This window comes from Leuresthes tenuis, unplaced genomic scaffold (assembly GCF_036924035.1).
Source record: "Leuresthes tenuis unplaced genomic scaffold, fLeuTen1.0.hap1 SCAF_1, whole genome shotgun sequence".
NCBI classification, from domain to species: domain Eukaryota; kingdom Metazoa; phylum Chordata; class Actinopteri; order Atheriniformes; family Atherinopsidae; genus Leuresthes; species Leuresthes tenuis.
The window spans coordinates 7,206,566-7,222,517 of NW_027325355.1; the positions used below are offsets into that span (position 1 = coordinate 7,206,566).

The following is a 15,952-nucleotide window of genomic DNA, read 5'->3' on the forward strand; positions in this document are numbered from 1 at the left end:
CATCAGGGATGAAGATGTGCCCACTACATATCAGCCTTTCTCTGCAATTATCTGGTTACATAGTGTAACCGTATGATTCCAGTACCGATATAATGCACATTGTTCACAGATATTGTTGCTTACGGCCACACCACCCTGAATATGCCCAACCTCGTCTGATCTCGGAAGCCAAGCAGGGTTGGGCCTGGTTAGTACTTGGATGGGAGACTACTTGGGAATACCAGGTGCTGTTAGCTTTTTCTCTTCTCTCTACCACCTACATGTCTTTTGTTGCAACGTCTGATCACCCTGTGAAACATGAGGAAGTTGGTCATCTTCAGCTGCTGCTGCTTTGTTGGCAGACACGAAGTGATCTGAGAGTCTCAGTTTCAACTGCAGGTAATAATCACATCAGGGATGAAGATGTGCCCACTACATATCAGCCTTTCTCGGCAATTATCTGGTTACATAGAGTAACCGTATGATTCCAGTACCTATATAATGCACATTTGTGACAGACATTGTTGCTTACAGCCACACCACCCTGAATATGCCCGACCTCGTCTGATCTCGGAAGCCAAGCAGGGTTGGGCCTAGTTAGTACTTGGATGGGAGACCGCTCGGGAACACCAGGTGCTGTAAGCTTTTTCTCTTCTCTCTACCACATGCATGTCTTTTGTTGCAACGTCTGATCACCCTGTGACACATGAGGAAGTTGGTCATCTTCAGCTGCTGCCTCTTTGTTGGCAGACACGAAGTGATCTGAGAGTCTCAGTTTCAACTGCAGGTAATAATCACATCAGGGATGAAGATGTGCCCACTACATATCAGCCTTTCTCGGCAATTATCTGGTTACATAGAGTAACCGTATGATTCCAGTACCTATATAATGCACATTTGTGACAGACATTGTTGCTTACAGCCACACCACCCTGAATATACCTGACCTCGTCTGATCTCGGAACCCAAGCAGGGTTGTGCCTGGTTAGTACTTGGATGGGAGACTGCTTATGAATACCAGGTTCTGGAAGCTTTTTCTCTTCTCTCTACCACCTGCATGTCTTTTGTTGCAACGTCTGATCACCATGTGACACATGAGGAAGTTGGTCATCTTCAGCTGCTGCTGCTTTGTTGGCAGACACGAAGTGATCTGAGAGTCTCAGTTTCAACTGCAGATAATAATCACGACAGGGATGAAGATTTGCCCACTGCAAGTTAGCCTTTCTCTGCAATTATCTGGTTACATAGAGGAACTGTATGATTCCAGTACCTATATAATGCACATTGTTCACAGATATTGTTGCTTACGGCCACACCACCCTGAATATGCCCAACCTCGTCTGATCTCGGAAGCCAAGCAGGGTTGGGCCTGGTTAGTACTTGGATGGGAGACTACTTGGGAATACCAGGTGCTGTTAGCTTTTTCTCTTCTCTCTACCACCTACATGTCTTTTGTTGCAACGTCTGATCACCCTGTGAAACATGAGGAAGTTGGTCATCTTCAGCTGCTACTGCTTTGTTGGCAGACACGAAGTGATCTGAGAGTCTCAGTTTCAACTGCAGGTAATAATCACATCAGGGATGAAGATGTGCCCACTACATATCAGCCTTTCTCTGCAATTATCTGGTTACATAGAGTAACCGTATGATTCCAGTACCTATATAATGCACATTTGTGACAGACATTGTTGCTTACAGCCACACCACCCTGAATATGCCCGACCTCGTCTGATCTCGGAAGCCAAGCAGGGTTGGGCCTAGTTAGTACTTGGATGGGAGACCGCTCGGGAACACCAGGTGCTGTAAGCTTTTTCTCTTCTCTCTACCACATGCATGTCTTTTGTTGCAACGTCTGATCACCCTGTGACACATGAGGAAGTTGGTCATCTTCAGCTGCTGCTGCTTTGTTGGCAGACACAAAGTGATCTGAGATTCTCAGTTTCAACTACAGATAATAATCACATCAGGGATGAAGATGTGCCCACTACAAGTTAGCCTTTCTCGGCAATTATCTGGTTACATAGAGGAACTCTATGATTCCAGTACCGATATAATGCACATTGTTCACAGATATTGTTGCTTACGGCCACACCACCCTGAATATACCCGACCTCGTCTGATCTCGGAAGCCAAGCTGGGTTGGGCCTGGTTAGTACTTGGATGGGAGACTGCTTGGGAATACCACGTGCTGTAAGCTTTTTCTCTTCTCTCTACCACCTGCATGTCTTTTGTTGCAACGTCTGATCACCCTGTGACACATGAGGAAGTTGGTCATCTTCAGCTGCTGCTGCTTTGTTGGCAGACACGAAGTGATCTGAGAGTCTCAGTTTCAACTGCAGGTAATAATCACATCAGGGATGAAGATGTGCCCACTACATATCAGCCTTTCTCGGCAATTATCTGGTTACATAGAGTAACCGTATGATTCCAGTACCTATATAATGCACATTTGTGACAGACATTGTCGCTTACGGCCAAACCACCCTGAACATGCCCGACCTCGTCTGATCTCGGAAGCCAAGCAGGGTTGGGCCTGGTTAGTACTTGGATGGGAGACTACTTGGGAATACCAGGTGCTGTAAGCTTTTTCTCTTCTCTCTAGCACCTGCATGTCTTTTGTTGCAACGTCTGATCACCCTGTGACACATGAGGAAGTTGGTCATCTTCAGCTTCTGCTGGATTGTTGGCAGACACGAAGTGATCGGAGAGTCTCAGTTTCAACTGCAGGTAATATTCACATCAGGGATTAAGATGTGCCCACTACATATCAGCCTTTCTCTGCAATTATCTGGTTACATAGAGGAACCGTATGATTCCAGTACCTATATAATGCACATTGTTCACAGATATTGTTGCTTACGGCCACACCACCCTGAACATGCCCAACCTCGTCTGATCTTGGAAGCCAAGCAGGGTTGGGCCTGGTTAGTACTTGGATGGGAGTCTACTTGGGAATACCAGGTGCTGTAAGCTATTTCTCCTCTCTCTACCACCTGCATGTCTTTTGTTGCAACGTCTGATCACCCTGTGACACATGAGGAAGTTGGTCATCTTCAGCTGCTGCTGCTTTGTTGGCAGACACGAAGTGATCTGAGATTCTCAGTTTCAACTGCAGATAATAATCACGACAGGGAAGAAGATGTGCCCACTACAAGTTAGCCTTTCTCTGCAATTATCTGGTTACATAGAGGAACTGTATGATTCCAGTAACTATATAATGCACATTTGTGACAGACATTGATGCTTACGGCCACACCACGCTGAACATGCCCGACCTCATCGGATCTAGGAAGCCAAGCAGGGTTGGGCCAGGTTAGTAGTTGGATGGGAGACCGCTTGGGAATACCAGGTGCTGTAAGCTTTTTCTCTTCTCTCTACCACCTGCATGTCTTTTGTTGCAACGTCTGATCACCCTGTGACACATGAGGAAGTTGGTCATCTTCAGCTGCTGCTGCTTTGTTGGCAGACAAAAGTGATCTGAGAGTCTCAGTTTCAACTACAGGTAGTAATCACATCAAGGATGAAGATATGCCCACTACATATCAGCCTTTCTCGGCAATTATCTGGTTACATAGTGTAACCGTATGATTCCAGTACCTATATAATGCACATTGTTCACAGATATTGTTGCTTACGGCCACACCACCCTGAATATACCTGACCTCGTCTGATCTCGGAACCCAAGCAGGGTTGGGCCTGGTTAGTACTTGGATGGGAGACTGCTTATGAATACCAGGTTCTGGAAGCTTTTTCTCTTCTCTCTACCACCTGCATGTCTTTTGTTGCAACGTCTGATCACCATGTGACACATGAGGAAGTTGGTCATCTTCAGCTGCTGCTGCTTTGTTGGCAGACACGAAGTGATCTGATAGTCTCAGTTTCAACTGCAGATAATAATCACGACAGGGAAGAAGATGTGCCCACTACAAGTTAGCCTTTCTCGGCAATCATCTGGTTACATAGAGGAACTGTATGATTCCAGTACCGATATAATGCACATTTGTCAAAGACATTGTTGCTTACGGCCACACCACCCTGAACATGCCCGACCTCGTCTGATCTCGGAAGCCAAGCAGGGTTGGGCCTGGTTAGTACTTGGATGGGAGACCGCTTGGGAATACCAGGTGCTGTAAGCTTTTTCTCTTCTCTCTACCACCTGCATGTCTTTTGTTGCAACGTCTGATCACCCTGTGACACATGAGGAAGTTGGTCATCTTCAGCTGCTGCTGCTTTGTTGGCAGACACGAAGTGATCTGAGAGTCTCAGTTTCAACTGCAGGTAATAATCACATCAGGGATGAAGAATTGCCCACTACATATCAGCCTTTCTCTGCAATTATCTGGTTACATAGTGTAACCGTATGATTCCAGTACCTATATAATGCACATTGTTCACAGATATTGTTGCTTACGGCCACACCACCCTGAAAATGCCTGACCTCGTCTGATCTCGGAAGCCAAGCAGGGTTGGGCCTGGTTAGTACTTGGATGGGAGACTGCTTGGGAATACCAGGTGCTGTAAGCTTTTTCTCTTCTCTCTACCACCTACATGTCTTTTGTTGCAACGTCTGATCACCCTGTGAAACATGAGGAAGTTGGTCATCTTCAGCTGCTGCTGCTTTGTTGGCAGACACGAAGTGATCTGAGAGTCTCAGTTTCAACTGCAGGTAATAATCACATCAGGGATGAAGATGTGCCCACTACATATCAGCCTTTCTCTGCAATTATCTGGTTACATAGTGTAACCGTATGATTCCAGTACCGATATAATGCACATTGTTCACAGATATTGTTGCTTACGGCCACACCACCCTGAACATGCCCAACCTCCTCTGATCTCGGAAGCCAAGCAGGGTTGGGCCTGGTTAGTACTTGGATCGGAGACTACTTGGGAATACCAGGTGCTGTAAGCTATTTCTCTTCTCTCTACCACGTGCATGTCTTTTGTTGCAACGTCTTATTACCCTGTGACACATGAGGAAGTTGGTCATCTTCAGCTGCTGCTGCTTTGTTGGCAGACACGAAGTGATCTGAGAGTCTCAGTTTCAACTGCAGGTAATAATCACATCAGGGATGAAGATGTGCCCACTACATATCAGCCTTTCTCTGCAATTATCTGGTTACATAGAGTAACCGTATGATTCCAGTACCTATATAATGCACATTTGTGACAGACATTGTTGCTTACAGCCACACCACCCTGAATTTGCCCGACCTCGTCTGATCTCGGAAGCCAAGCAGGGTTGGGCCTGGTTAGTACTTGGATGGGAGACCGCTTGGGAATACCATGTGTTGTAAGCTTTTTCTCTTCTCTCTACCACATGCATGTCTTTTGTTGCAACGTCTGATCACCCTGTGACACATGAGGAAGTTGGTCATCTTCAGCTGCTGCTGCTTTGTTGGCAGACACGAAGTGATCTGAGAGTCTCAGTTTCAACTGCAGGTAATAATCACATCAAGGATGAAGATATGCCCACTACATATCAGCCTTTCTTGGCAATTATCTGGTTACATAGAGGAACTGTATGATTCCAGTACCTATATAATTCACATTTGTCACAGACATTGTCGCTTACGGCCAAACCACCCTGAACATGCCCGACCTCGTCTGATCTCGGAAGCCAAGCAGGGTTGGGCCTGGTTAGTACTTGGATGGGAGACTACTTGGGAATACCAGGTGCTGTAAGCTTTTTCTCTTCTCTCTAGCACCTGCATGTCGTTTGTTGCAACGTCTGATGACCCTGTGACACATGAGGAAGTTGGTCATCTTCAGCTGCTGCTGGATTGTTGGCAGACACGAAGTGATCTGAGAGTCTCAGTTTCCGCTGGAGAGAATAATCACGACAGGGAAGAAGATGTGCCCAATACGCATCAGCCTTTCTCGGCAATCATCTGGTTATATAGTGTAACCGTATGATTCCAGTACCTATATAATGCACATTGTTCACAGATATTGTTGCTTACGGCCAAACCACCCTGAACATGCCCAACCTCGTCTGATCTCGGAAGCCACGCAGGGTTGGGCCTGGTTAGTACTTGGATGGGAGACTACTTGGGAATACCAGGTGCTGTAAGCTATTTCTCCTCTCTCTACCACCTGCATGTCTTTTGTTGCAACGTCTGATCACCCTGTGACACATGAGGAAGTTGGTCATCTTCAGCTGCTGCTGCTTTGTTGGCAGACACGAAGTGATCTGAGAGTCTCAGTTTTAACCGCTGGAGAGAATAATCACGACAGGGAAGAAGATGTGCCCAATACGCATCAGCCTTTCTCGGCAATTATCTGGTTACATAGAGGAACTGTATGATTCCAGTACCGATATAATGCACCTTTGTCACAGACATTGTTGCTTACAGCCGCACCACCCTGAACATGCCCGACCTCGTCTGATCTCGGAGGCCAAGCAGGGTTGGGCCTGGTTAGTACTTGGATGGGAGACCGCTTGGGAATACCAGGTGCTGTAAGCTTCTTCTCTTCTCTCTACCACGTGTATGTCTTTTGTTGCAACGTCTGATCACCCTGTGACACATGAGGAAGTTGGTCATCTCCAGCTGCTGCTGCTTTGTTGGCAGACACGAAGTGATCTGAGAGTCTCAGTTTCAACTACAGGTAGTAATCACATCAAGGATGAAGATATGCCCACTACGTATCAGCCTTTCTCGGCAATTATCTGGTTACATAGAGGAACTGTATTATTCCAGTACCTATATAATTCACATTTGTGACAGACATTGTCGCTTACGGCCACACCACCCTGAACATGACTGACCTCGTCTGATCTCGGAAGCCAAGCAGGATTGGGCCTGGTTAGTACTTGGATGGGAGACTACTTGGGAATACCAGGTGCTGTAAGCTTTTTCTCTTCTCTCTAGCACCTGCATGTCTTTTGTTGCAACGTCTGATGACCCTGTGACACATGAGGAAGTTGGTCATCTTCAGCTGCTGCTGCTTTGTTGGCAGACACAAAGTGATCTGAGATTCTCTTTTTCAACTACAGATAATAATCACATCAGGGATGAAGATGTGCCCACTACAAGTTAGCCTTTCTCGGCAATTATCTGGTTACATAGAGGAACCGTATGATTCCAGTAGCTATATAATGCACATTGTTCACAGATATTGTTGCTTACGGCCACACCACCCTGAATATACCCGACGTCGTCTGATCTCGGAAGCCAAGCAGGGATGGGCCTGGTTAGTACTTGGATGGGAGACTGCTTGGGAATACCAGGTTCTGTAAGCTTTTTCTCTTCTCTCTAGCACCTGCATGTCTTTTGTTGCAACGTCTGATGACCCTGTGACACATGAGGAAGTTGGTCATCTTCAGCTGCTGCTGCTTTGTTGGCAGACACGAAGTGATCTGAGAGTCTCAGTTTCCGCTGGAGAGAATAATGACCACAGGGAAGAAGATGTGCCCAATACGCATCAGCCGTCCTCGGCAATTATCTGGTTACATAGAGGAACCGTATGATTCCAGTACCTATATAATGCACATTGTTCACAGATAGATTTGCTTACGGCCACACCACCCTGAACATGCCCAACCTCGTCTGATCTCGGAAGCCAAGCAGGGTTGGGCCTGGTTAGTACTTGGATGGGAGACTACTTGGGAATACCAGGTGCTGTAAGCTTTTTCTCTTCTCTCTGCCACCTGCATGTCTTTTGTTGCAACGTCTGATCACCCTGTGACACGTGAGGAAGTTGGTCATCTTCAGCTGCTGTTGCTTTTTAGGCAGACACGAAGTGATCTGAGACTCTCAGTTTCAACTGCAGGTAATAATCACATCAGGGATGAATATGTGCCCACTACATATCAGCCTTTCTCGGCAATTATCTGGTTACATAGAGGAACTGTATGATTCCAGTGCCGATATAATGCACATTTGTCACAGACATTGTTGCTTATGGCCACACCACCCTGAACATGCCCGACCTCGTCTGATCTCGGAAGCCAAGCAGGGTTGGGCCTGGTTAGTACTTGGATGGGAGACCGCTTGGGAATACCAGGTGCTGTAAGCTTTTTCTTTTCTCTCTACCACGTGCATGTCTTTTGTTGCAACGTCTGAACACCCTGTGACACATGAGGAAGTTTGTCATCTTCAGCTGCTGCTGCTTTGTTGGCAGACACGAAGTGATCTGAGAGTCTCAGTTTCAACTGCAGGTAATAATCACATCAGGGATGAAGATGTGCCCACTACATATCAGCCTTTCTCGGCAATTATCTGGTTACATAGAGTAACCATATGATTCCAGTACCTATATAATGCACATTGTTCACAGATATTGTTGCTTTCGGCCACACCACCCTGAATATGCCAGACCTCGTCTGATCTCGGAAGCCAAGCGGGGTTGGGCCTGATTAGTACTTGGATGGGAGACTGCTTGGGAATACCAGGTGCTGTAAGCTTTTTCTCTTCTCTCTACCACCTGCATGTCTTTTGTTGCAACGTCTGATCACCCTGTGACACATGAGGAAGTTGGTCATCTTCAGCTGCTGCTGCTTTGTTGGCAGACACGAAGTGATCTGAGAGTCTCAGTTTCAACTACAGGTAGTAATCACATCAAGGATGAAGATATGCCCACTACATATCAGCCTTTCTCGGCAATTATCTGGTTACATAGAGGAACTGTATGATTCCAGTACCGATATAATGCACCTTTGTCACAGACATTGTTGCTTACGGCCACACCACCCTGAACATGCCCGACCTCCTCTGATCTCGGAGGCCAAGCAGGGTTGCGCCTGGTTAGTACTTGGATGGGAGACCGCTTGGGAATACCAGGTGCTGTAAGCTTTTTCTCTTCTCTCTACCACGTGCATGCCTTTTGTTGCAACGTCTGATCACCCTGTGACACATGAGGAAGTTGGTCATCTCCAGCTGCTGCTGCTTTGTTGGCAGACACGAAGTGATCTGAGAGTCTCAGTTTCAACTACAGGTAGTAATCACATCAAGGATGAAGATATGCCCACTACATATCAGCCTTTCTCGGCAATTATCTGGTTACATAGAGGAACTGTATTATTCCAGTACCGATATAATGCACCTTTGTCACAGACATTGTTGCTTACAGCCACACCACCCTGAATATGCCCGACCTCGTCTGATCTCGGAAGCCAAGCAGGGTTGGGCCTGGTTAGTACTTGGATGGGAGACTGCTTGGGAATACCAGGTGCTGTAAGCTTTTTCTCTTCTCTCTACCACGTGCATGTCTTTTGTTGCAACGTCTGATCACCCTGTGACACATGAGGAAGTTGGTCATCTTGAGCTGCTGTTGCTTTGTTGGCAGACACGAAGTGATCTGAGAGTCTCAGTTTCAACTGCAGGTAATAATCACATCAGGGATTAAGATGTGCCCACTACATATCATTCTTTCTCTGCAATTATCTGGTTACATAGAGTAACCATATGATTCCAGTACCTATATAATGCACATTGTTCACAGATATTGTTGCTTACGGCCACACCACCCTGAATATGCCCGACCTCGTCTGATCTCGGAAGCCAAGCAGGTTTGGGCCTGATTAGTACTTGGATGGGAGACCGCTTGGGAATACCAGGTACTGTAAGCTTTTTCTCTTCTCTCTACCACATGCATGTCTTTTGTTGCAACGTCTGATCACCCTGTGACACATGAGGAAGTTGGTCATCTTCAGCTGCTGCTGCTTTGTTGGCAGACACGAAGTGATCTGAGAGTCTCAGTTTCAACTGCAGGTAATAATCACATCAGGGATGAAGATGTGCCCACTACAAGTTAGCCTTTCTCTGCAATTATCTGGTTACATAGAGTAACCATATGATTCCAGTACCTATATAATGCACATTGTTCACAGATATTGTTGCTTACGGCCACACCACCCTGAATATACCCGACCTCGTCTGATCTCGGAAGCCAAACAGGGTTGGCCCTGATTAGTACTTGGATGGGAGACTGCTTGGGAATACCAGGTGCTGTAAGCTTTTTCTCTTCTCTCTACCACCTGCATGTCTTTTGTTCTAACGTCTGATCACCCTGTGACACATGAGGAAGTTGGTCATCTTCAGCTGCTGCTGCTTTGTTGGCAGACACGAAGTGATCTGAGAGTCTCAGTTTCAACTGCAGGTAATAATCACATCAGGGATGAAGATGTGCCCACTACATATCAGCCTTTCTCTGCAATTATCTGGTTAGATAGAGTAACCGTATGATTCCAGTACCTATATAATGCACATTTGTGACAGACATTGTTGCTTACAGCCACACCACCCTGAATATGCCCGACCTCTTCTGATCTCGGAAGCCAAGCAGGGTTGGGCCTGGTTAGTACTTGGATGGGAGACTGCTTGGGAATACCAGGTGCTGTAAGCTTTTCCTCTTCTCTCTACCACCTGCATGTCTTTTGTTGCAACGTCTGATCACCCTGTGACACATGAGGAAGTTGGTCATCTTCAGCTGCTGCTGCTTTGTTGGCAGACACGAAGTGATCTGAGAGTCTCAGTTTCAACTACAGGTAGTAATCACATCAAGGATGAAGATGTGCCCACTACAAGTTAGCCTTTCTCGGCAATTATCTGGTTACATAGAGGAACTGTATGATTCCAGTGCCGATATAATGCACATTTGTCACAGACATTGTTGCTTACGGCCACACCACCCTGAACATGCCCGACCTCGTCTGATCTCGGAAGCCAAGCAGGGTTGGGCCTGGTTAGTACTTGGATGGGAGACCGCTTGGGAATACCAGGTGCTGTAAGCTTTTTCTCTTCTCTCTACCACGTGCATGTCTTTTGTTGCAACGTCTGAACACCCTGTGACACATGAGGAAGTTGGTCATCTTCAGCTGCTGCTGCTTTGTTGGCAGACACGAAGTGATCTGAGAGTCTCAGTTTCAACTACAGGTAGTAATCACATCAAGGATGAAGATATGCCCACTACATATCAGCCTTTCTTGGCAATTATCTGGTTACATAGAGGAACTGTATGATTCCAGTACCTATATAATTCACATTTGTGACAGATTTTGTCGCTTATGGCCAAACCACCCTGTACATGACCGACCTCGTCTGATCTCCGAAGCCAAGCAGGGTTGGGCCTTGTTAGTACTTGGATGGGAGACTACTTGGGAATACCAGGTGCTGTAAGCTTTTTCTCTTCTCTCTAGCACCTGCATGTCTTTTGTTGCAACGTCTGATGACCCTGTGACACATGAGGAAGTTGGTCATCTTCAGCTGCTGCTGCTTTGTTGGCAGACACGAAGTGATCTGAGAGTCTCAGTTTCCGCTGGAGAGAATAATGACCACAGGGAAGAAGATGTGCCCAATACGCATCAGCCTTTCTCGGCAATTATCTGGTTACATAGAGGAACCGTATGATTCCAGTACCTATATAATGCACATTGTTCACGGATAGTTTTGCTTACGGCCACACCACCCTGAACATGCCCAACCTCGTCTGATATCGGAAGCCAAGCAGGGTTGGGCCTGATTAGTACTTGGATGGGAGACTGCTTGGGAATACCAGGTGCTGTAAGCTTTTTCTCTTCTCTCTACCACCTGCATGTCTTTTGTTGCAACGTCTGATCACCCTGTGACACATGAGGAAGTTGGTCATCTTCAGCTGCTGTTGCTTTGTTGGCAGACACGAAGTGATCTGAGTGTCTCAGTTTCAACTGCAGGTAATAATCACATCAGGGATGAAGATGTGCCCACTACATATCAGCCTTTATCGGCAATTATCTGGTTAGATAGAGTAATCGTATGATTCTAGTACCTATATAATGCACATTTGTGACAGACATTGTTGCTTACAGCCACACCACCCTGAATATGCCCGACCTCGTCTGATCTTGGAAGCCAAGCAGGGTTGGGCCTGGTTAGTACTTGGATGGGAGACTGCTTGGGAATACCAGGTGCTGTAAGCATTTTCTCTTCTCTCTACCACGTGCATGTCTTTTGTTGCAACGTCTGATCACCCTGTGACACATGAGGAAGTTGGTCATCTTCAGCTGCTGCTGCTTTGTTGGCAGACACGAAGTGATCTGAGAGTCTCAGTTTCAACTACAGGTAGTAATCACATCAAGGATGAAGATATGCCCACTACATATCAGCCTTTCTCGGCAATTATCTGGTTACATAGAGGAACTGTATGATTCCAGTACCGATATAATGCACCTTTGTCACAGACATTGTTGCTTACGGCCGCACCACCCTGAACATGCCCGACCTCGTCTGATCTCGGAGGCCAAGCAGGGTTGGGCCTGGTTAGTACTTGGATGGGAGACCGCTTGGGAATACCAGGTGCTGTAAGCTTTTTCTCTTCTCTCTAGCACCTGCATGTCTTTTGTTGCAACGTCTGATGACCCTGTGACACATGAGGAAGTTGGTCATCTTCAGCTGCTGCTGCTTTGTTGGCAGACACAAAGTGATCTGAGATTCTCTTTTTCAACTACAGATAATAATCACATCAGGGATGAAGATGTGCCCACTACAAGTTAGCCTTTCTCGGCAATTATCTGGTTACATAGAGGAACCGTATGATTCCAGTAGCTATATAATGCACATTGTTCACAGATATTGTTGCTTACGGCCACACCACCCTGAATATACCCGACGTCGTCTGATCTCGGAAGCCAAGCAGGGATGGGCCTGGTTAGTACTTGGATGGGAGACTGCTTGGGAATACCAGGTTCTGTAAGCTTTTTCTCTTCTCTCTAGCACCTGCATGTCTTTTGTTGCAACGTCTGATGACCCTGTGACACATGAGGAAGTTGGTCATCTTCAGCTGCTGCTGCTTTGTTGGCAGACACGAAGTGATCTGAGAGTCTCAGTTTCCGCTGGAGAGAATAATGACCACAGGGAAGAAGATGTGCCCAATACGCATCAGCCTTCCTCGGCAATTATCTGGTTACATAGAGGAACCGTATGATTCCAGTACCTATATAATGCACATTGTTCACAGATAGATTTGCTTACGGCCACACCACCCTGAACATGCCCAACCTCGTCTGATCTCGGAAGCCAAGCAGGGTTGGGCCTGGTTAGTACTTGGATGGGAGACTACTTGGGAATACCAGGTGCTGTAAGCTTTTTCTCTTCTCTCTACCACCTGCATGTCTTTTGTTGCAACGTCTGATCACCCTGTGACACATGAGGAAGTTGGTCATCTTCAGCTGCTGTTGCTTTTTAGGCAGACACGAAGTGATCTGAGACTCTCAGTTTCAACTGCAGGTAATAATCACATCAGGGATTAATATGTGCCCACTACATATCAGCCTTTCTCGGCAATTATCTGGTTACATAGAGGAACTGTATGATTCCAGTGCCGATATAATGCACATTTGTCACAGACATTGTTGCTTACGGCCACACCACCCTGAACATGCCCGACCTCGTCTGATCTCGGAAGCCAAGCAGGGTTGGGCCTGGTTAGTACTTGGATGGGAGACCGCTTGGGAATACCAGGTGCTGTAAGCTTTTTCTCTTCTCTCTACCACGTGCATGTCTTTTGTTGCAACGTCTGAACACCCTGTGACACATGAGGAAGTTTGTCATCTTCAGCTGCTGCTGCTTTGTTGGCAGACACGAAGTGATCTGAGAGTCTCAGTTTCAACTGCAGGTAATAATCACATCAGGGATGAAGATGTGCCCACTACATATCAGCCTTTCTCGGCAATTATCTGGTTACATAGAGTAACCGTATGATTCTAGTACCTATATAATGCACATTTGTGACAGACATTGTTGCTTACAGCCACACCACCCTGAATATGCCCGACCTCGTCTGATCTCGGAAGCCAAGCAGGTTTGGGCCTGGTTAGTACTTGGATGGGAGACTGCTTGGGAATACCAGGTGCTGTAAGCTTTTTCTCTTCTCTCTACCACGTGCATGTCTTTTGTTGCAACGTCTGATCACCCTGTGACACATGAGGAAGTTGGTCATCTTCAGCTGCTGCTGCTTTGTTGGCAGACACGAAGTGATCTGAGAGTCTCAGTTTCAACTGCAGGTAATAATCACATCAGGGATTAAGATGTGCCCACTACATATCATTCTTTCTCTGCAATTATCTGGTTACATAGAGTAACCATATGATTCCAGTACCTATATAATGCACATTGTTCACAGATATTGTTGCTTACGGCCACACCACCCTGAATATGCCCGACCTCGTCTGATCTCGGAAGCCAAGCAGGGTTGGGCCTGATTAGTACCTGGATGTGAGACTGCTTGGGAATACCAGGTGCTGTAAGCTTTTTCTCTTCTCTCTACCACCTACATGTCTTTTGTTGCAACGTCTGATCACCCTGTGACACATGAGGAAGTTTGTCATCTTCAGCTGCTGCTGCTTTGTTGGCAGACACGAAGTGATCTGAGAGTCTCAGTTTCAACTGCAGGTAATAATCACATCAGGGATGAAGATGTGCCCACTACATATCAGCCTTTCTCAGCAATTATCTGGTAACATAGAGGAACTGTATGATTCCAGTACCGATATAATGCACCTTTGTCACAGACATTGTTGCTTACGGCCACACCACCCTGAACATGCCCGACCTCGTCTGATCTCGGAGGCCAAGCAGGGTTGGGCCTGGTTAGTACTTGGATGGGAGACCGCTTGGGAATACCAGGTGCTGTAAGCTTTTTCTCTTCTCTCTACCACGTGCATGTCTTTTGTTGCAACGTCTGATCACCCTGTGACACATGAGGAAGTTGGTCATCTTCAGCTGCTGCTGCTTTGTTGGCAGACACAAAGTGATCTGAGAGTCTCAGTTTCAACTGCAGGTAATAATCACATCAGGGATGAAAATGTGCCCACTACATATCAGCCTTTCTCGGCAATTATCTGGTTACATAGAGTAACCATATGATTCCAGTACCTATATAATGCACATTGTTCACAGATATTGTTGCTTACGGCCACACCACCCTGAATATGCCAGACCTCGTCTGATCTCGGAAGCCAAGCAGGGTTGGGCCTGATTAGTACCTGGATGTGAGACTGCTTGGGAATACCAGGTGCTGTAAGCTTTTTCTCTTCTCTCTACCACCTACATGTCTTTTGTTGCAACGACTGATCACCCTGTGACACATGAGGAAGTTTGTCATCTTCAGCTGCTGCTGCTTTGTTGGCAGACACGAAGTGATCTGAGAGTCTCAGTTTCAACTGCAGGTAATAATCACATCAGGGATGAAGATGTGCCCACTACATATCAGCCTTTCTCGGCAATTATCTGGTTACATAGAGTAACCGTATGATTCTAGTACCTATATAATGCACATTTGTGACAGACATTGTTGCTTACAGCCACACCACCCTGAATATGCCCGACCTCGTCTGATCTCGGAAGCCAAGCAGGGTTGGGCCTGGTTAGTACTTGGATGGGAGACTGCTTGGGAATACCAGGTGCTGTAAGCTTTTTCTCTTCTCTCTACCACGTGCATGTCTTTTGTTGCAACGTCTGATCACCCTGTGACACATGAGGAAGTTGGTCATCTTGAGCTGCTGCTGCTTTGTTGGCAGACACGAAGTGATCTGAGAGTCTCAGTTTCAACTACAGGTAGTAATCACATCAAGGATGAAGATATGCCCACTACATATCAGCCTTTCTCAGCAATTATCTGGTAACATAGAGGAACTGTATGATTCCAGTACCGATATAATGCACCTTTGTCACAGACATTGTTGCTTACGGCCACACCACCCTGAACATGCCCGACCTCGTCTGATCTCGGAGGCCAAGCAGGGTTGGGCCTGGTTAGTACTTGGATGGGAGACCGCTTGGGAATACCAGGTGCTGTAAGCTTTTTCTCTTCTCTCTAGCACCTGCATGTCTTTTGTTGCAACGTCTGATGACCCTGTGACACATGAGGAAGTTGGTCATCTTCAGCTGCTGCTGCTTTGTTGGCAGACACGAAGTGATCTGAGAGTCTCAGTTTCCGCTGGAGAGAATAATCACCACAGGGAAGAAGATGTGCCCAATACACATCAGCCTTTCTC

At 46.6% G+C, this 15,952-nt stretch overlaps 23 non-coding genes and 18 pseudogenes across 23 annotated transcripts; all 41 read left to right on the plus strand.

Annotated features, from left to right (window-relative positions):
- Positions 1 to 117: 117 nt before the first annotated feature.
- On the plus strand, positions 118 to 236 carry LOC140300289 (5S ribosomal RNA; annotated as a pseudogene).
- Positions 237 to 505: 269 nt separating this feature from the next.
- On the plus strand, positions 506 to 624 carry LOC140297588 (5S ribosomal RNA). Its single transcript, XR_011913310.1, has one exon. It is a non-coding gene; the product is annotated as a 5S ribosomal RNA (ribosomal RNA).
- Positions 625 to 893: 269 nt separating this feature from the next.
- On the plus strand, positions 894 to 1,012 carry LOC140296374 (5S ribosomal RNA; annotated as a pseudogene).
- A 269-nt stretch (positions 1,013 to 1,281) lies between these two features.
- On the plus strand, positions 1,282 to 1,400 carry LOC140300290 (5S ribosomal RNA; annotated as a pseudogene).
- Positions 1,401 to 1,669: 269 nt separating this feature from the next.
- LOC140297589 (5S ribosomal RNA) lies at positions 1,670 to 1,788 on the plus strand. Its single transcript, XR_011913312.1, has one exon. It is a non-coding gene; the product is annotated as a 5S ribosomal RNA (ribosomal RNA).
- Positions 1,789 to 2,057: 269 nt separating this feature from the next.
- On the plus strand, positions 2,058 to 2,176 carry LOC140299670 (5S ribosomal RNA; annotated as a pseudogene).
- A 269-nt stretch (positions 2,177 to 2,445) lies between these two features.
- On the plus strand, positions 2,446 to 2,564 carry LOC140319387 (5S ribosomal RNA). The gene has a single exon (XR_011917955.1). It is a non-coding gene; the product is annotated as a 5S ribosomal RNA (ribosomal RNA).
- A 269-nt stretch (positions 2,565 to 2,833) lies between these two features.
- LOC140298241 (5S ribosomal RNA) lies at positions 2,834 to 2,952 on the plus strand. Its single transcript, XR_011913906.1, has one exon. It is a non-coding gene; the product is annotated as a 5S ribosomal RNA (ribosomal RNA).
- A 269-nt stretch (positions 2,953 to 3,221) lies between these two features.
- LOC140307790 (5S ribosomal RNA) lies at positions 3,222 to 3,340 on the plus strand (annotated as a pseudogene).
- A 268-nt stretch (positions 3,341 to 3,608) lies between these two features.
- Positions 3,609 to 3,727, plus strand: LOC140292072 (5S ribosomal RNA; annotated as a pseudogene).
- A 269-nt stretch (positions 3,728 to 3,996) lies between these two features.
- Positions 3,997 to 4,115, plus strand: LOC140297753 (5S ribosomal RNA). Its single transcript, XR_011913461.1, has one exon. It is a non-coding gene; the product is annotated as a 5S ribosomal RNA (ribosomal RNA).
- Positions 4,116 to 4,384: 269 nt separating this feature from the next.
- On the plus strand, positions 4,385 to 4,503 carry LOC140291916 (5S ribosomal RNA). Its single transcript, XR_011912498.1, has one exon. It is a non-coding gene; the product is annotated as a 5S ribosomal RNA (ribosomal RNA).
- A 269-nt stretch (positions 4,504 to 4,772) lies between these two features.
- On the plus strand, positions 4,773 to 4,891 carry LOC140314431 (5S ribosomal RNA; annotated as a pseudogene).
- Positions 4,892 to 5,160: 269 nt separating this feature from the next.
- Positions 5,161 to 5,279, plus strand: LOC140299219 (5S ribosomal RNA; annotated as a pseudogene).
- A 269-nt stretch (positions 5,280 to 5,548) lies between these two features.
- On the plus strand, positions 5,549 to 5,667 carry LOC140319449 (5S ribosomal RNA). Its single transcript, XR_011917957.1, has one exon. It is a non-coding gene; the product is annotated as a 5S ribosomal RNA (ribosomal RNA).
- Positions 5,668 to 5,936: 269 nt separating this feature from the next.
- On the plus strand, positions 5,937 to 6,055 carry LOC140309952 (5S ribosomal RNA; annotated as a pseudogene).
- A 272-nt stretch (positions 6,056 to 6,327) lies between these two features.
- On the plus strand, positions 6,328 to 6,446 carry LOC140298090 (5S ribosomal RNA). The gene has a single exon (XR_011913769.1). It is a non-coding gene; the product is annotated as a 5S ribosomal RNA (ribosomal RNA).
- A 269-nt stretch (positions 6,447 to 6,715) lies between these two features.
- Positions 6,716 to 6,834, plus strand: LOC140311361 (5S ribosomal RNA; annotated as a pseudogene).
- Positions 6,835 to 7,103: 269 nt separating this feature from the next.
- Positions 7,104 to 7,222, plus strand: LOC140268231 (5S ribosomal RNA; annotated as a pseudogene).
- A 269-nt stretch (positions 7,223 to 7,491) lies between these two features.
- LOC140298543 (5S ribosomal RNA) lies at positions 7,492 to 7,610 on the plus strand. Its single transcript, XR_011914180.1, has one exon. It is a non-coding gene; the product is annotated as a 5S ribosomal RNA (ribosomal RNA).
- Positions 7,611 to 7,879: 269 nt separating this feature from the next.
- LOC140300629 (5S ribosomal RNA) lies at positions 7,880 to 7,998 on the plus strand. The gene has a single exon (XR_011914850.1). It is a non-coding gene; the product is annotated as a 5S ribosomal RNA (ribosomal RNA).
- A 269-nt stretch (positions 7,999 to 8,267) lies between these two features.
- LOC140303760 (5S ribosomal RNA) lies at positions 8,268 to 8,386 on the plus strand (annotated as a pseudogene).
- A 269-nt stretch (positions 8,387 to 8,655) lies between these two features.
- LOC140303102 (5S ribosomal RNA) lies at positions 8,656 to 8,774 on the plus strand (annotated as a pseudogene).
- Positions 8,775 to 9,043: 269 nt separating this feature from the next.
- LOC140275998 (5S ribosomal RNA) lies at positions 9,044 to 9,162 on the plus strand. The gene has a single exon (XR_011908697.1). It is a non-coding gene; the product is annotated as a 5S ribosomal RNA (ribosomal RNA).
- A 269-nt stretch (positions 9,163 to 9,431) lies between these two features.
- On the plus strand, positions 9,432 to 9,550 carry LOC140298510 (5S ribosomal RNA). The gene has a single exon (XR_011914151.1). It is a non-coding gene; the product is annotated as a 5S ribosomal RNA (ribosomal RNA).
- Positions 9,551 to 9,819: 269 nt separating this feature from the next.
- On the plus strand, positions 9,820 to 9,938 carry LOC140298652 (5S ribosomal RNA). The gene has a single exon (XR_011914278.1). It is a non-coding gene; the product is annotated as a 5S ribosomal RNA (ribosomal RNA).
- A 269-nt stretch (positions 9,939 to 10,207) lies between these two features.
- Positions 10,208 to 10,326, plus strand: LOC140293690 (5S ribosomal RNA). The gene has a single exon (XR_011912699.1). It is a non-coding gene; the product is annotated as a 5S ribosomal RNA (ribosomal RNA).
- Positions 10,327 to 10,595: 269 nt separating this feature from the next.
- On the plus strand, positions 10,596 to 10,714 carry LOC140297766 (5S ribosomal RNA). Its single transcript, XR_011913472.1, has one exon. It is a non-coding gene; the product is annotated as a 5S ribosomal RNA (ribosomal RNA).
- A 269-nt stretch (positions 10,715 to 10,983) lies between these two features.
- Positions 10,984 to 11,102, plus strand: LOC140291537 (5S ribosomal RNA; annotated as a pseudogene).
- A 269-nt stretch (positions 11,103 to 11,371) lies between these two features.
- Positions 11,372 to 11,490, plus strand: LOC140311393 (5S ribosomal RNA; annotated as a pseudogene).
- Positions 11,491 to 11,759: 269 nt separating this feature from the next.
- On the plus strand, positions 11,760 to 11,878 carry LOC140298226 (5S ribosomal RNA). Its single transcript, XR_011913892.1, has one exon. It is a non-coding gene; the product is annotated as a 5S ribosomal RNA (ribosomal RNA).
- A 269-nt stretch (positions 11,879 to 12,147) lies between these two features.
- LOC140297920 (5S ribosomal RNA) lies at positions 12,148 to 12,266 on the plus strand. Its single transcript, XR_011913613.1, has one exon. It is a non-coding gene; the product is annotated as a 5S ribosomal RNA (ribosomal RNA).
- A 269-nt stretch (positions 12,267 to 12,535) lies between these two features.
- On the plus strand, positions 12,536 to 12,654 carry LOC140268236 (5S ribosomal RNA; annotated as a pseudogene).
- Positions 12,655 to 12,923: 269 nt separating this feature from the next.
- LOC140298544 (5S ribosomal RNA) lies at positions 12,924 to 13,042 on the plus strand. Its single transcript, XR_011914181.1, has one exon. It is a non-coding gene; the product is annotated as a 5S ribosomal RNA (ribosomal RNA).
- A 269-nt stretch (positions 13,043 to 13,311) lies between these two features.
- On the plus strand, positions 13,312 to 13,430 carry LOC140297778 (5S ribosomal RNA). The gene has a single exon (XR_011913483.1). It is a non-coding gene; the product is annotated as a 5S ribosomal RNA (ribosomal RNA).
- Positions 13,431 to 13,699: 269 nt separating this feature from the next.
- LOC140298442 (5S ribosomal RNA) lies at positions 13,700 to 13,818 on the plus strand. The gene has a single exon (XR_011914090.1). It is a non-coding gene; the product is annotated as a 5S ribosomal RNA (ribosomal RNA).
- Positions 13,819 to 14,087: 269 nt separating this feature from the next.
- LOC140299968 (5S ribosomal RNA) lies at positions 14,088 to 14,206 on the plus strand (annotated as a pseudogene).
- Positions 14,207 to 14,475: 269 nt separating this feature from the next.
- On the plus strand, positions 14,476 to 14,594 carry LOC140288441 (5S ribosomal RNA). The gene has a single exon (XR_011912160.1). It is a non-coding gene; the product is annotated as a 5S ribosomal RNA (ribosomal RNA).
- A 269-nt stretch (positions 14,595 to 14,863) lies between these two features.
- On the plus strand, positions 14,864 to 14,982 carry LOC140317845 (5S ribosomal RNA; annotated as a pseudogene).
- Positions 14,983 to 15,251: 269 nt separating this feature from the next.
- On the plus strand, positions 15,252 to 15,370 carry LOC140276119 (5S ribosomal RNA). The gene has a single exon (XR_011908808.1). It is a non-coding gene; the product is annotated as a 5S ribosomal RNA (ribosomal RNA).
- Positions 15,371 to 15,639: 269 nt separating this feature from the next.
- On the plus strand, positions 15,640 to 15,758 carry LOC140288452 (5S ribosomal RNA). Its single transcript, XR_011912161.1, has one exon. It is a non-coding gene; the product is annotated as a 5S ribosomal RNA (ribosomal RNA).
- The last annotated feature ends 194 nt before the right edge of the window (positions 15,759 to 15,952 follow it).